Source organism: Budorcas taxicolor, chromosome 2, assembly GCF_023091745.1.
Source record: "Budorcas taxicolor isolate Tak-1 chromosome 2, Takin1.1, whole genome shotgun sequence".
Lineage (NCBI taxonomy): Eukaryota > Metazoa > Chordata > Mammalia > Artiodactyla > Bovidae > Budorcas > Budorcas taxicolor.
This window is the reverse complement of record NC_068911.1, coordinates 29,717,268-29,731,854: the sequence shown is the minus strand read 5'-3', so window position 1 is coordinate 29,731,854 and position 14,587 is coordinate 29,717,268.

Here is a 14,587-nt window from a genome sequence, read left to right as displayed (position 1 = left end):
CACTATCTGTGACCGTTTAGGGACCAAGAGATACGCCTCAATGGCCCAGTTAATAGATGATGCTTCCAAGGGACTAAGACGCTTGTAACATCCCATGTTGCCAGCCAGGATCCTGCCCTCACGGAGAGAAAACGATGTCTGCGGGGACAGAAAGTGCCCCAGGCGTTCCCAGGAGTGAGCAAGGGACAGAGCTGGGAGCTTTAGGGAAGAGATAAGTTAGGACATGTAAAGGACAGTCCACCAGAGAAGACTACTCGGGCGAGGTCAGAGTTAAGGGATTTTGGCTGAGGCCCCGCTCTGTGCCAGGTGGAGGGCTGGCTACCAAAGTATGGCTGCAGGACAGAGTCTGGTCAAGAAATGCTGAGGGGGTCATCAAGGGAGTGGGGACAAACCTAGTGCTGAGAAAGTCTGGAAGGGTCGACAGCTGGGCATCTAAGGCTCCCAGACCCCAAAGGGCTAAAGACTCCTCTGGAGATTATGCTGTTTTCTTTGGGAAGTACAGGCCTCCAGAAGCCTTGCAGAGTGTGAACAGAGTCACCATTTAGCATCTCTACAATCCTCTGCAGCACACTTGCTCTCGAATCAAGGCGACTACCCAGGCCTTTGTACACAGACACACCCACACACGTGATGGCTGGAGAGGAATGACAGCTCCTCCACTGAGTCCAGGGAAGACCAGTTTCAGGAAAATGCAAACTACATGTCACCAACAACTTTCTGTGTCACATAATCCCAAGTCACCTAACGACCATTCCTTCATTCCTCCTTCCACAAATAGCTTCCCTTTCTGATGGATTCAGAAAGAAACTCATCTGGACATCCTGGCTGTCTTTTCTGTTGATTTTTATGACAGTTTATTAAAATTAAACATATAGTGTATACTTAGACAAAAAGCAAGGCCACTCGGCAGCTATCTGACTGCCCTCGTGGATACGGCTATGCGACAGATCATTCAAGGAGGACACTGCTGACAATGGCCCTGTGTCCTCTAACCCCAATAAATGTACTCACCCTTCTCCCCACGCCCTGGTACACAGCGCCAGGGCACAGGAATGCAATTGAGAGACAGGTTAGTAGAAATAGCAGCAAATGTATTAAATGCAGCTAGGTGCCAGGCCCTGTGCCAAACACTTTGTGTATAACCTCGTTTAACCATAAGCCTAAGAGTGAGGAACTCTTACTGTCCCCATTTAACAGACCTAGCAATTCAAGACAGAGGGAAATGTCTTGCCTGGAGTTAGAAAGCAGAATGTGGATTTGAGACCAAGCTTCTAACATCCCAGAACCCAGACCATTTCTGTACACTCAGTACCCACAATCCAACATCTTCGTTCAGATACATGACAAAATCAGTCGATGATAGCAGATTTAGCTAATGTCAGTTTCACCCCAACTGGGTGTTTCTCAAGTCTCCTCAATTTCACACATTTTACAAAGCAGCTATCTACTCACATGGATGGTTAACAGCTTGTACTAGGTAAGCTCCAATCAGAACATGGGTTATCTTAAGTGACAAGTATCTTAAATGAAGCCCACGGTGGGGCCATGCCCACTGACTCACAAAACTGCCCACCTGGACAGGGACTTCTGGAGCCACCTGCACACATGCGTGTGTGCTCGGCACTCAGTCATGTCAGACTCTGCAACCCCGTAGACTAGCCTGCAAGGCTCCTCTGTCCATGGATTTTCCAGACAATACTGGAGTGGGTTGCCATTTGCTCCTCCAGGGGATCTTCCCAACCCAGGGATCAAAGGTGTGTCTGTCTCCTGCATTGGCAGGCAGGATTTTTTACCACTGTGCCACTTGGGTGGAGCCACTTGAGCATATCCAAAAACCTAGGAGCTACGGAATGATTTTACCATATCTAGTATAAAGTTGAAGATACAAACCCTGTGACTCAGCAGCTCAACTGTTTGATACTCATGCTTGAGAAACACATGCACACAGGCAATCACATGCAAGAATTAACATGAAAGCATCCTTTATAAAGCAAACATTGAAAACAACTTGTATGACTTTCATTTTGCAAATATGTAAACATAGCAATTTACATAAATGAACTATATCTAATGTATCAACGTGAAAGAAGCTCAAGGTGCTGAAGATGAGTGCAAAATGAAGCCTACATAATTCAAGTAACATTTTAAATCAACAATGCTGTTCACTTTTTTTGTATAAAGTATAAAAATATGGATTTATGTCAATACCAAGATTCAAGATACTTCCAGAAGAGAGGAGTAAGATTGCAAATAATGTAAAGTAGGTTTCAATTAATATTGAATGTTTTAATTTTTTCTATATTTTATTTCTTTAGTAATTCTATAGCCATATAGAAAAATCAGTTCAGTTCAGTTGCTCAGTCGTGTCCGACTCTTTGTGACCCCATGAATCGCAGCACACCAGGCCTCCCTGTCCATCACCAACTCCCGGAGTTCACTCAGACTCACGTCCATCGAGTCAGTGATGCCATCCAGCCATCTCATCCTCTGTCGTCCCCTTCTCCTCCTGCCCCCAGTCCCTCCCAGCATCAGAGTCTTTTCCAATGAGTCAACTCTTCGCATGAGGTGGCCAAAGTACTGGAGTTTCAGCTTCAGCATCATTCCCTCCAAAGAAATCCCAGGCTGATCTCCTTCAGAATGGACGGGTTAGATCTCCTTGCAGTCCAAGGGACTCTCAAGAGGCTTCTCCAACACCACAGTTCAAAAGCATCAATTCTTCGGTGCTCAGCTTTCTTCACAGTCCAACTCTCACATCCATACATGACCACTGGAAAAACCATAGCCTTGACTAGACGGACCTTTGTTGGCAAAGTAATATTAACACTTATTTACTGATACTTGATTTCTTTATTTGCCCTTATTCTTTACTATGAGTTGGAAAAAGATAAGCTTAAAAAAAAAAGAATTACACAGGAATCCCATGAAAAACTGCATGCCAGTTAACTTAGATAAAATAGACAAATTCCTTGAAAGATACCAACTACCAAAAATTGACTCAACAAGAAAGGAAAACTGAAAGCCTTTCCTTTAAAATGAGGAACAAGGACTTCCCTAGCGGCTCGGTGGGTAAGAATCTGCCTGCCAATGCAAGGAACACAGATTCAGTCCCTGGCCCAGGAAGATCCCACATGCGTCAGAGCAACGAAGCCCACGCACCACAGCTACCGAAGCCTGCAGGCTCTCGGACCCTCACGCCACCACTAACGAGCGCCTGTGCCACAGCTACAGAAGCCCGCGCACCCTAGAGCCCAAGTCGAAACCGCTGAGCCCATGTGCTGCAACTGCTGAAGCGTGTGGACCTAGAACCTGTGCTTCACAGCAAGACGAGCCACCACCATGAGAAGCCCCTATGACGCAATAGAGAGCAGCCCCCATGCTATGCAGCTAGACCCGTGTGCAGCAACAAAGGCTAGAACAGCCATTAATAAATATAACAGTATGCACATGTCAAAAAAAAAACAAAGCAAGAAGTTGCCCACTCTTGCCACTTGTTCAACATAGCATTGGAAGTCCTAGCCAGAGCAATTAGGCAAGAAGAAGAAATAAAAGTCATCTGAATTAGGAAGGAAGAAGTACAACTATCACGATTTGAAGATGACATGTTGTATAGAAAAACCCTCAAGACTCCACCAAAAAACTGTTAAATTCAGTGAAGTTGCAGGATATAAAATTAATAGACAAAAATAAGCTGGATGTTTGTACAACAGTAATGAACTATGAGAAAGAGAAATTCAGGAAATAATGTTTAAATTGCATCAAAAACAATAAAATACTTCAGTATAAACTTAGCCAAGGAAGTGAGAGACTTGTTTACTGAAAGCTGTAAGACACTGATGAAAGAAACTGAAGACACCACTAAATGGAAATATATTCCATGTTCATGGACTGGAAGAATTAATATTGTTAAAATGTCTATACTACCCAAAGCAATCTACAGATACAATTCCTATCAAAATTCCAATGACATTTTTTCACAGAAATAAAACAAACAATCCTAAAATTTGTATGGAACTACAAAAGACCCCCAAATAGCCAAAACAATTTTGAGAGAGAAGAACAAAGCCAGTGTTATCACATTTCCTATTTTCAAACTATACTCTAAAGCTATAATAATCCAACCAGTATGGTATTGGCATAAAAACAGACACATAAGGGAGTTCCCTGGTGGCCTAATGGTTAGGATAATGGGCTTTCACTGCTGCAGCCTGGATTACATCCCCAGTCAAGGGACTGAGATCCCACAGCTGCATGACACAGCAAAAAAAAAAGAACCCACAGAAACACATAGATCAATGGAACAGAATAGAAGGCCCAGAAATAAACCCACACATATATGGTAAACTAATGTATGACAAATGAGCCCAAAGTATACAATGGGGAAAAGAGAGTCTCTTCAATAAATGGTGCTGGGAAAACTCAACATCCACATGCAAAAGAATGAAACTGGACCCTCACCTCATCTGACACCACACACACAAATTAATTCAAAATGGATTACAGCCTTAAATGTAAGTCTTGAAAGAATACAACCCCAAGAACATGTAGAGGAAAATCTCCTTAACATGGGTCTTGGCAATGACTTTACATATACCAATAGCACAACAACAAAATCAAAAAAGAAAAAAGTGGAACTCTATCAAACTAAAAAGTTTCTGCACTGCAAAGGAAACAAAAAACATAAAAAGGCAACACAACAGACCAGGAAATATTCACAAACTATATATCTGATAAATTAATATACAAATCATACAACTCAACAGCAAAATCAAAAACAAATAACCCATCTAATAATGGGCAAAGGATATGAATAGACATTTTTTCCAAAGAAGACATATAAGCAGACTTTGTTTTACTGTGTTTTGCTTTATTGCACTTCACAGATACTGCATTTTTTTTTTTACAAATGAATATTTGTGGCAACCCTTTGTCAAGCAAGTCTATTGAGTGCCATTTTCCCAACAGCATTTACTATTTTTGAGTCTGTATGTCACATTTTGGTAACTCTCAAAATAATAAACTTTTTCATTATTATTATTTGTGATCTTTGAATTTATACTATGACTTGCTGAAGGCTCAATGATTAGCATTTTTTGGCAATAAGTATTTTTAAAGTTTAATGTACATTGGTTTTTAAACATAATGCTATTGTACGCAGACTATAGGATAGCATAAACATAACTTTTATATGCACTGGGAAACTAAAAAATCCATGTGATGTACTCTACTTACTTAGAAGTGGTCTGCAACTGAACCTGCGGTATCTCTGAGGTATACCTGTACAAATGGCCAACAGGTATATGAAAAGATGCTCAACATCACTAATCATCAGGGAAATGCAAATCAAAACTATGGTGGGATATTAACTCACACCTATTAGGATAACTGTCATCAAAAAGACAAGAGAGGGAATTCCCTGGTGGTCCAATGGTTAAGACTCTGTGCTGCCAATGCAGGGGATGCAGGTTGGATCCCTGGTTGGGGAAGCAAGATCCAACATGCCATTAAGTGCAGCCAAAGATTAAAAAAACAAATTAAAAAAAACAAAAAACAAAAGATAACAAGTGTTGATGAGGATGTGGAGAAAAGGGAACTATTGTGAACTGTTAGTGGAAATGTAAATTAGTACAGTCTTTATGGAAAACAGCCGGGAAGTTCCTCAAAAGCTTAAAAACAGAACTACCATATGATACGGTCATCCCACTTCTTGATGCATATCCAGAGGAAATGAAATCAGTATCTCAAAAGAGATATCTTCACTTTCATGTTCATTGAAGTATTATTTACAGTAGCCAAGATACAGAAACAACCTACCTGTCCATCGACATATGAACAGATAAAGAAAATGTGATACATACACACAGGAATATTATTCACTCTTATGAAAGATGGAAATCCTGTCTTCTTCAAGAAAATGGATAAAACATGAGAGCATTATACTAAGTGAAAGAAGTCAGACAGAAAAAGACAAACACTGTAGATGGTATCCCTTAATATGTGATATTAAGGCCAACCTCATAGAAACAGAGAGTAGTGATGACTATCAGGTACAGGAGTGGGGGAGGAATGGCAAGACATTGATCAAAAGGACAGACTTGCAAGTATAAGATGAATAAGTTCTGGGGATCTAATGTAGAACATGGGGAAAACCATTAACAATACTGTACTGTATTGAAATTTGCTAAAAGAGTAGACCTTAAATATTTCCATCACATTTCAAAAAAAATGGTTAGTATATGAGATAATGAATAAGTTAATTAGCTTGACTAGGATTATCCTTTCAAGCTGTGTAGATGTATCAAATATACTGTACATACATACAGTTGATTATACCTCAGTAAAGCTGGGGAGAAAATGAAAAAGTGCTGAAAGAAAAAAAAAGTCAACTGAAAATTCTATATACAACAGTGTCCATCAAAAATGAGGAAGAAATTAAGACATTCCCAGATAAACAGAAACTAAAAGAGCTATCACCACTAGCCCAGCCTTACAAGAAATGCTTAAAGGACTCCTTCAAGTTGAAATGAAAGGATGATGGACAGTAACTCAAAGTCCTATGAAAAATAAGATTCTCTAGTAAAGGTAAATATTGATATATGGACAAGTAAAAACCTGTAATATTATCATTTAGATCTTAACTCCAATTTTTATTCATTCATAATAAGATTTAAAAGAGAAAAGCATAATATTGACTCTAAGTCTATATTAGTGCTGCTGCTGCTGCTACCGCTGCCAAGTCACTTCAGTCGTGTCCGACTCTGTGTGGCCCCATAGACGGCAGCCCACCAGACTTCCCCGCCCCTGGGATTCTCCAGGCAAGAACACTGGAGTGGGTTGCCATTTCCTTCTCCAATGCGTGAAAGTGAAGTCACTCGGTCGTGTCCGACTATTAGCGACCCCATGGACTGCAGCCTACCAGGCTCCTCCGCCCATGGGATTTTCCAGGCAAGAGTACTGGAGTGGGTCACCATTGCCTTCTCCCTGTATTAGTGGGTACATAACAAATAAGGATGTAATATGTGACATCAGCAACAAAGGTGGGTATAGAGGAGCTGTCAAGAAGTAGAATTTTGTATGTGAGAAAAGTTTAATAGTTCTCAGTTTAAATGGATTATCATAACCTTTTAGGATGTTAAATGTAATCACTATTTTTATCACCTTAGAATGTTAAACGTAATCACAGTGTGTTTTATACAACACAAAGAAAATACATGGAGAATATACACAAAAGAAAATGAGAAGGGAATCAAAACATGTCACTGCTGAAAAAAAATTGTGTAAACACAAAGGAAGGCAATATGGAAGGGAGGGACAAAAAGGTTTAAAACATACAGAAGGCAAATAAAATGGCAATTCCCTATCAATAATGAAATGTAAGTAAATTCCCCCAATTAAAAAACACAGATTGGCAGGATGGATTTAAAAAGAGAATCCAGCTTGATGCTGCCTATGAGAGACTTTCGAGCTAAGGAAATGCACAGATTTAAAGTGAAAGGATGGAAAAAGTTATTCCATGCAAATAGTAACCACAAGAGAACAGGAGTAGCGACACTAATATCAAACGCAACAGACTTTAAATTTTTAAAGAAAAACTACTGCAACAGATAAACAAGGACTTTATATATTGATGAAAGGATCAGTTCACCAAGAATATAATGATTACAAACATGCAAAAATCACAAACTCTAATTTAAATATCTAAAGCAAACATTGACAGGATATATCAAGAATTTCTGCAATTCAATAACAAAAGACAAAAACAGCCCAATTTAAAGATGGACAAACAACTGAAACAGGCATTTCTCCAAAGAAGGTATATTAATGGTCAATAAACACATGGAAAGATGCTCAACATCATTAATCATTCAGTCGGTTCAGTTCAGTCGCTCTGTCACGTCTGACTCCGCCCCATGGACTGCAGCACTCCAAGCTTCCCCGTCCACGGCCAGCTCCTGGAGTTTACTCAGACTCATGTCCATTGAGTCAGTGATGCCATCCAACCATCTCATCCTCTTCCATCATTAGTCATTAGGAATACAAATCAAATCAAAATCAAATACAAAATCAAATGAGAAATCACCTTACACCCACTAGGATGGGTACTCTTTCAGAAAAACAGAATAACAGGTACTGGTGAAGATTTGGAAAAGAAATTGGGATCCTTGTGCAGTCATTCATGGGAATGAAAAATGGTGCAGCTGCCGTGTAAAACAATATGGCAGTCCTTTCAAAACAAATTAAACATAGATTACATGTGATCCAGCAGTTCCACTCTGGGTATATACCAAAAAGAATTGAAAGCAACATGCTAAAGAAATATTTATACACACCTGTGCTTAGCAGAATTATTCACAATAGCCAATAGGTGGCAGCAACCCAAGTGTTCATTGATAAATGAGCAGATAAACAAAACCATACACATACCATGGAATATTATTCATATTCAGCCCTTTAAAAAGGAAATTCCAGTGCCCTGTACATGGATGAACATTGAGGATCTTATATTAAGTGAAATAAGCCAGTCAAAAAAGACAAATATAATTCCAACAAATGGTACATTCTCCAGGATAGATCACATACTAGGACACAAAACAAGCCTTGGTAATTTTAAGAAAATTGAAATCATATTTAACATCCTTTCTGACCACAACACTATGAAACTAGAAATCAACTACAAGGGGAAAAATGAAAAAAGAAAAAAAAAAAACCAACCACACTAACATGTGGAGGCTAAACAATATACAAGTAAACAATCAATGGGTCACTGCAGAGATCTAAGAACAAATTTAAACATACCTTGGGACAAACAGAAATGAAAACATAACAATCCAAACTCCACGGGATGCAGCAAAAGCAGTCCTAAGAGGGAAATTCATGATACAAGCTCACTCCAGGAAACAAGAAAATATCAAATACACAGAGGAGAGTGAAAAAATTGGCTTAAAGCTCAACATTCAGAAAACAAAGATCATGGCATCTGGTCCCATCACTTCATGGCAAATAGATGGGGAAACAGTGTCAGACTTTATTTTTTGGGGCTCCAAAATCACTGCAGATGGTGACTGCAGCCATGAAATTAAAAGACGCTTACTCCTTGGAGGGAAAGTTATGACCAACCTAGATAGCATATTGAAAAGCAGAGACATTACTTTGCCAACAAAGGTCTGTCTAGTCAAGGCTATGGTTTTTCCAGTGGTCATGTATGGATGTGAGAGTTGGACTGTGAAGAAAGCTGAGCACCAAAGAATTGATGCTTTTGAACTGTGGTGTTGGAGAAGACTCTTGAGAGTCCCTTGGACTGCAAGGAGATCCAAGCAGTCCATTCTGAAGGAGATCAACCCTGGGATTTCTTTGGAAGGAATGATGCTAAAGCTGAAACTCCAGTACTTTGGCCACCGCATGCGAAGAGCTGACTTATTGGGAAAGACTCTGATGCTGGGAGGGATTGGGGGCAGGAGGAGAAGGGGACAACCGAGGATGAGATGGCTGGATGGCATCACTGACTCAATGGACACGAGTCTGAGTGAACTCCGGGAGTTGGTGATGGACAGGGAGGGCTGGCGTGCTGCGATTCATGGGGTCGCAAAGAGTCGGACACGACTGAGTGACTGAACTGAAGTTAACTGAACCTTACACCTAAAGGAACTAGAAAAAGAAGCGCAAACAAAACCCAAAGTTAATAAAAGAAAAGAAATCATAATGAGCAGAGATAGAGACTAAAAACAATAGAAAAGCTCAATGACACTAAGAACTGGTTCTTTGAAAAGAAACAAAATTGATAAATCTTTAGCCAGACTCATCAAGAAAAAGAGAGGGCCCAAATCAATAAAATCAGAAGTGAAAAAAGTTATGACCAATATCATAGAACTATAATAAGTCATAAGAGACTACTACAAACAGTTATTTGCCAATAAAATGGACAACCTAGAAATATACTATCTCTCAAGACTGAATGAGGAAGAAACAGAAAATGTGAACAGATCAATTACCAGTAATGAAAACAAATCAGTAATTTAAAAACTCCCAATAAAAGTCCAGGACCAGATGGCTTCATAGGTGAGTTCTACCATTTAGAGAAAAGTTAACACCTATCCTTCTCAAAGGATGCTTCACTTATTTAACTTAATCCATCCATATTGTTGCAAATGGCAACATATTCTTTTTTTATAGCTGTGAAGAACTAAAGAACCTCCTGATAAAAGTGAGAGAGGAGAGCAAAAGAGTTGGCTTAAAACTCAACATTCAGAAAACTAAGATCATGACATCTGGTCCCATCATTTTATAGCAGAATGATGGGGAAACAATGGAACCAGTGAAAGACTTTATTTTGGGGGGCTCCCAAATCACTGCAGATGGTGAATGCAGCCATGAAATTAAAAGATGCTTGCTCCGTGGAAGAAAGCTATGACCAAACTAGACATCGTATTAAAAAGCAGAGACATTACTTTGTCAACAAAGGTCCGTCTAGTCAAAGCTATGATTTTTCCAGTAGTCATGTATGGATATGAGAGTTGGACCATAAAGAAAGCTGAGTAGAGAAGAATTGATGCTTTTGAACTGTAGTGTTAGAGAAGACTCTTAAGAGTCCCTTGGACTGCAAGGAGATCAAACCAGTCAATCCTAAAGGAAATCAGTCCTGAATATTCATTGGAAGGACTGATGCTGAAGCTGAAACTCCAGTACTGATGCAAAGAACTGACTAATTGGAAAAGATCCTGATGCTAGGAAAGACTGAAGGCAGGAGCAGAAGGGGACAACAAGGATGAGATGGTTGGATGGCATCACCTACTCGATGGACATGAGTTTGAGTAGGCTCCAGGAGTTGGTGATGGACAGGGAAGCCTGGCATGCTGCAGTCCATGGGGTCACAGGGAGTTGGACACAACTGAGTAAATCACTGTATACATACACCGTGTATGTGTCTCCTAAAATCTCCTAATGGTTAACTATTTAAACAAAATTAACAATAAAATGGGCTTTACAATATATGTAAAAGTGAAATACATGAAAACAATAACATAAAGGTCAGGAAGAGATATGGGAGCATATTATTGTAAAATACATTATATATTAAGTGGTATAGTATCACTTAATGGTGGACACTAATAAGTTAAAGATATTATGAATCCTATGAAAGTCACTCAGTCCTGTCTTTGTCACCCCATGGACTGTAGCTCGCCAGGCTCCTCTGTCCATGGAATTCTCCAGGCAAGAATGCTGAACTGGGTAGCCATTCCCTTCTCCAGAGGTTCTTTCCAACCCAGGGATTGAACCCAGGACTCAGTTGCAGGCAGATTCTTTACCATCTGAGCCACCAGGGAAGCCCTATAGCAAACACTAAACTTAAAAAAAAGTAATAAGTCAAACAAAGGGATTAATGCAACTATAAGATCTAACAAAATAAAAAATGTATAAAAAGAGAAAAGGGAAGGAAAAAACAGATGGGACAAATAGAAAGCAAATAGTAAGATGATAAATTAAACTTACTCATATCAATTGTCTCATTAAATTTAAATGGTCTAAATATTTCAGTTAAAAGACAGATTTTCAGAATGCCTAAAAAAGCAAAACCAAACTCTGTGCGGCCTATAAGAAACACTTTAAATATAAAGACACAGATAAAGATTAAAAAGAAGCATATAGGAAAGGTATCCCATGCTAATACTAATCAATTATTGGAATGGCTATATTTATATAAGACAAAATTTCAGAGATTCCAGAGCAAGGAATATTATCAGAGATAAAGGAGGTCATTTCAACCCACCTCCTAGATTAATGGAAATAAAAACAAAAGTGAACAAGTGGGACCTAGTTAAAATTAAAAGCTTTTGCACAGCAAAGGAAACTAGAAATAAACAAGGTAAAAAGACAACCTTCAGAATGAGAGAAAATAATAGCAAATGAAACAACTGACAAATGATTAATTTCCAAAATATTCAAGCAGCTTGTATAACTCAATACGAGAAAAACAACCCAAGCAAAAACTGGGAAAAAGACCTCAACAGACATTTCTCCAAAGATATACAGATGGCTAACAAACACATGAAAGGACACTCAACACAGCTCAGTATTAAAGAAATGCAAATCAAAACTACAGTGAGATATCACCGCACACCAGTCAGAATAGCCGTCATCAAAAAGTCCACAAACAATAAATGCTGAGTTCGGAGAAAAGGGAAGGTGTGGAGAAAAGGGAACGCTCTTGCACTGTTGGTGGGAATGTAAATTGATACAGCCACTATAGAAGACAGTATGAAGATTCCTTAAAAAACTAGGAATAAAACTACCATATGACCCAGCAGTCCCACCACTAGGCATATACCCTGAAGAATCAAAATTGAAAAAGATACATGTACCCCAATGTTCATTGCAGCACTATTTATAATAGCTAGAACATGGAAGCAACTTAGATGTCCATCAACAGATGAATGGATAAAGAACTTATACACATATACACAACGGAATATTACTCACCCATAAAAAGGAATGCATTTGAGTCAGTTCTAGTGAGGTGGATGAACCTAGAGTCTATTATACAGAGTGAAGTAAGTCAGAAAGAGAAAGATAAATATTGTATATTAACGCATAGATATGGAATCTAGAAAGATGGTACCGATGAATTTATTTGCAAGGCAGCAATGGAGAAACAGACAGAGAACCGATGTATGGGCATGACAAGAGTGGGTAGAGGGTGAGATGCATGCAGAGAATAACATGGAAACTTACCTTACCACATGTAAAATAGACAGCCAATGGAACTTTGCTGTATGTCTCAGGAAACTCAAACAGGGGCTCGGTATCAGCCTAGAGGGGTGGGATGGCAGGGAGCTAGGAGGGAGGTTCAGGAGGGAGGGGATATATGTACACCTATGGCTGATTCATGTTGATGTTTGACAGAAAACAACAAAATTCTGTAAAGCAATTATCCTTCAATTAATAAATTTAAAAAAGGAGATCATTTCATAATGACAAATTCATGAAGAAGTCAAAAGAATCCTAAATGTTTATGCACCTAACAACAAACTACAGGAAACAAAAAAATTAAAGAACTTCACAGAGGGACAGAAAAATCCATAATTATAGGAAAAGGTGTCAATAACCTCTCTCAGTAATTGACAGTGCAAGTCAAGAAGAAATCAATAGGATTTTATTTTTAAAAAGATTTAAACAATACTATTAGTTTGACATTATTGATGTTTATACTGTACAATGGTTCACCCAGCAACAGAATACACATTCTTTTCAAAGACACATGATCCCCAACCACAGTGAAATTAAACTAGGAATTAATAAAAGGAAGATCTTTTGAAAATCCCCAAATATTTAGAAATGAACATACTTCTGTGTAACAATAAGCCAAGGGAGAAAAGTACTTTGAACTGAATGAAAATTTTAAAAACACAATATATCAGAAGGCATGACATGCTGCTAAAGCAGTACATGAAGGGAATTTTTGTAGCGCTTTAAGGGAACTTTTGAATGCCTTTATTAGGGGAAAAGAAACAAAAAAGTTCCCATATCAGTGGCCTCAGCGTCCACTCTAAAAAAAAGAAAAGAAAAAAACTAGAAAAAGAAAAGCAAAGTAAACCTAAAATGGAAAAAAGGAAATATAAAGGCCAGAGCAGAAATCAATGAAATAAACAGAACATCGAAACAAAAAAACTCGTAACTGGAAACTGGTCCCCGGAGATCAGCAAATTTGACAAACCTTCAGTAAATCAGACAAATCAGAAAAATTAAGCAAGAGGGCACAAATTGCCAATATCAAGATTGAGAGAGGTGATGTCACCACAGATTCTACAGATGTGAAATGGATAATATGGAAATATTATGAAAAATGTTATCAATAAAGTCAACAACTTAGATGAAACAATTCCTAAAAAGAGTCAAACTTCATTCACTTAAGAAGAAAGAGATAACCTGATTAGCTCCATATTATTTAAAGAAGTTGAACTAATAGTGAAAAGCTTTTTCATAAGGGAAAACCCAAGCCCAGATAGCTCTCCTATTGAATTCTGCCGATCATTTAAGGAAGAAATATTACCAGCTGTCTGCAAACTAGAAAACTGAAAAGGCGGCAACTTATTATCCCCTCAACTTATTCTATAATATGATGCCAGTATTACCCTGATGCTGAAACCAATTACTAGAAAAATAAATAAAATTGACCAATATCCTTCATGAACATACAAAATATCTAAACAAATTTTACAAAATTGGACCCAACAATGTATAAAAAGGATATCCCGACCACGTAGAGTCTGTCCAAGGAATGTAATGACAGTTTAATGTTTAAAAATTAATCAGTGTAATTTACCATACTGGTGTTCCCTGGTGGCTCAGACAGTACAGAATCTGCCTGCAATGTGGGAGACCCAAGTTCAGTCCCTGGGTTGGGAAGATCCTTTGGAGAAGGGAATGGCTGCTGCTGCTGCTAAGTCGCTTCAGTCGTGTCCAACTCCGTGCGACCCCATAGACAGCAGCCGACCAGGCTCCCCCGTCCCTGGGATTCTCCAGGCAAGAACACTGGAGTGGGTTGCCATTTCCTTCTCCAATGCGTGAAAGTGAAGTCACTCAGTCATGTCTGACT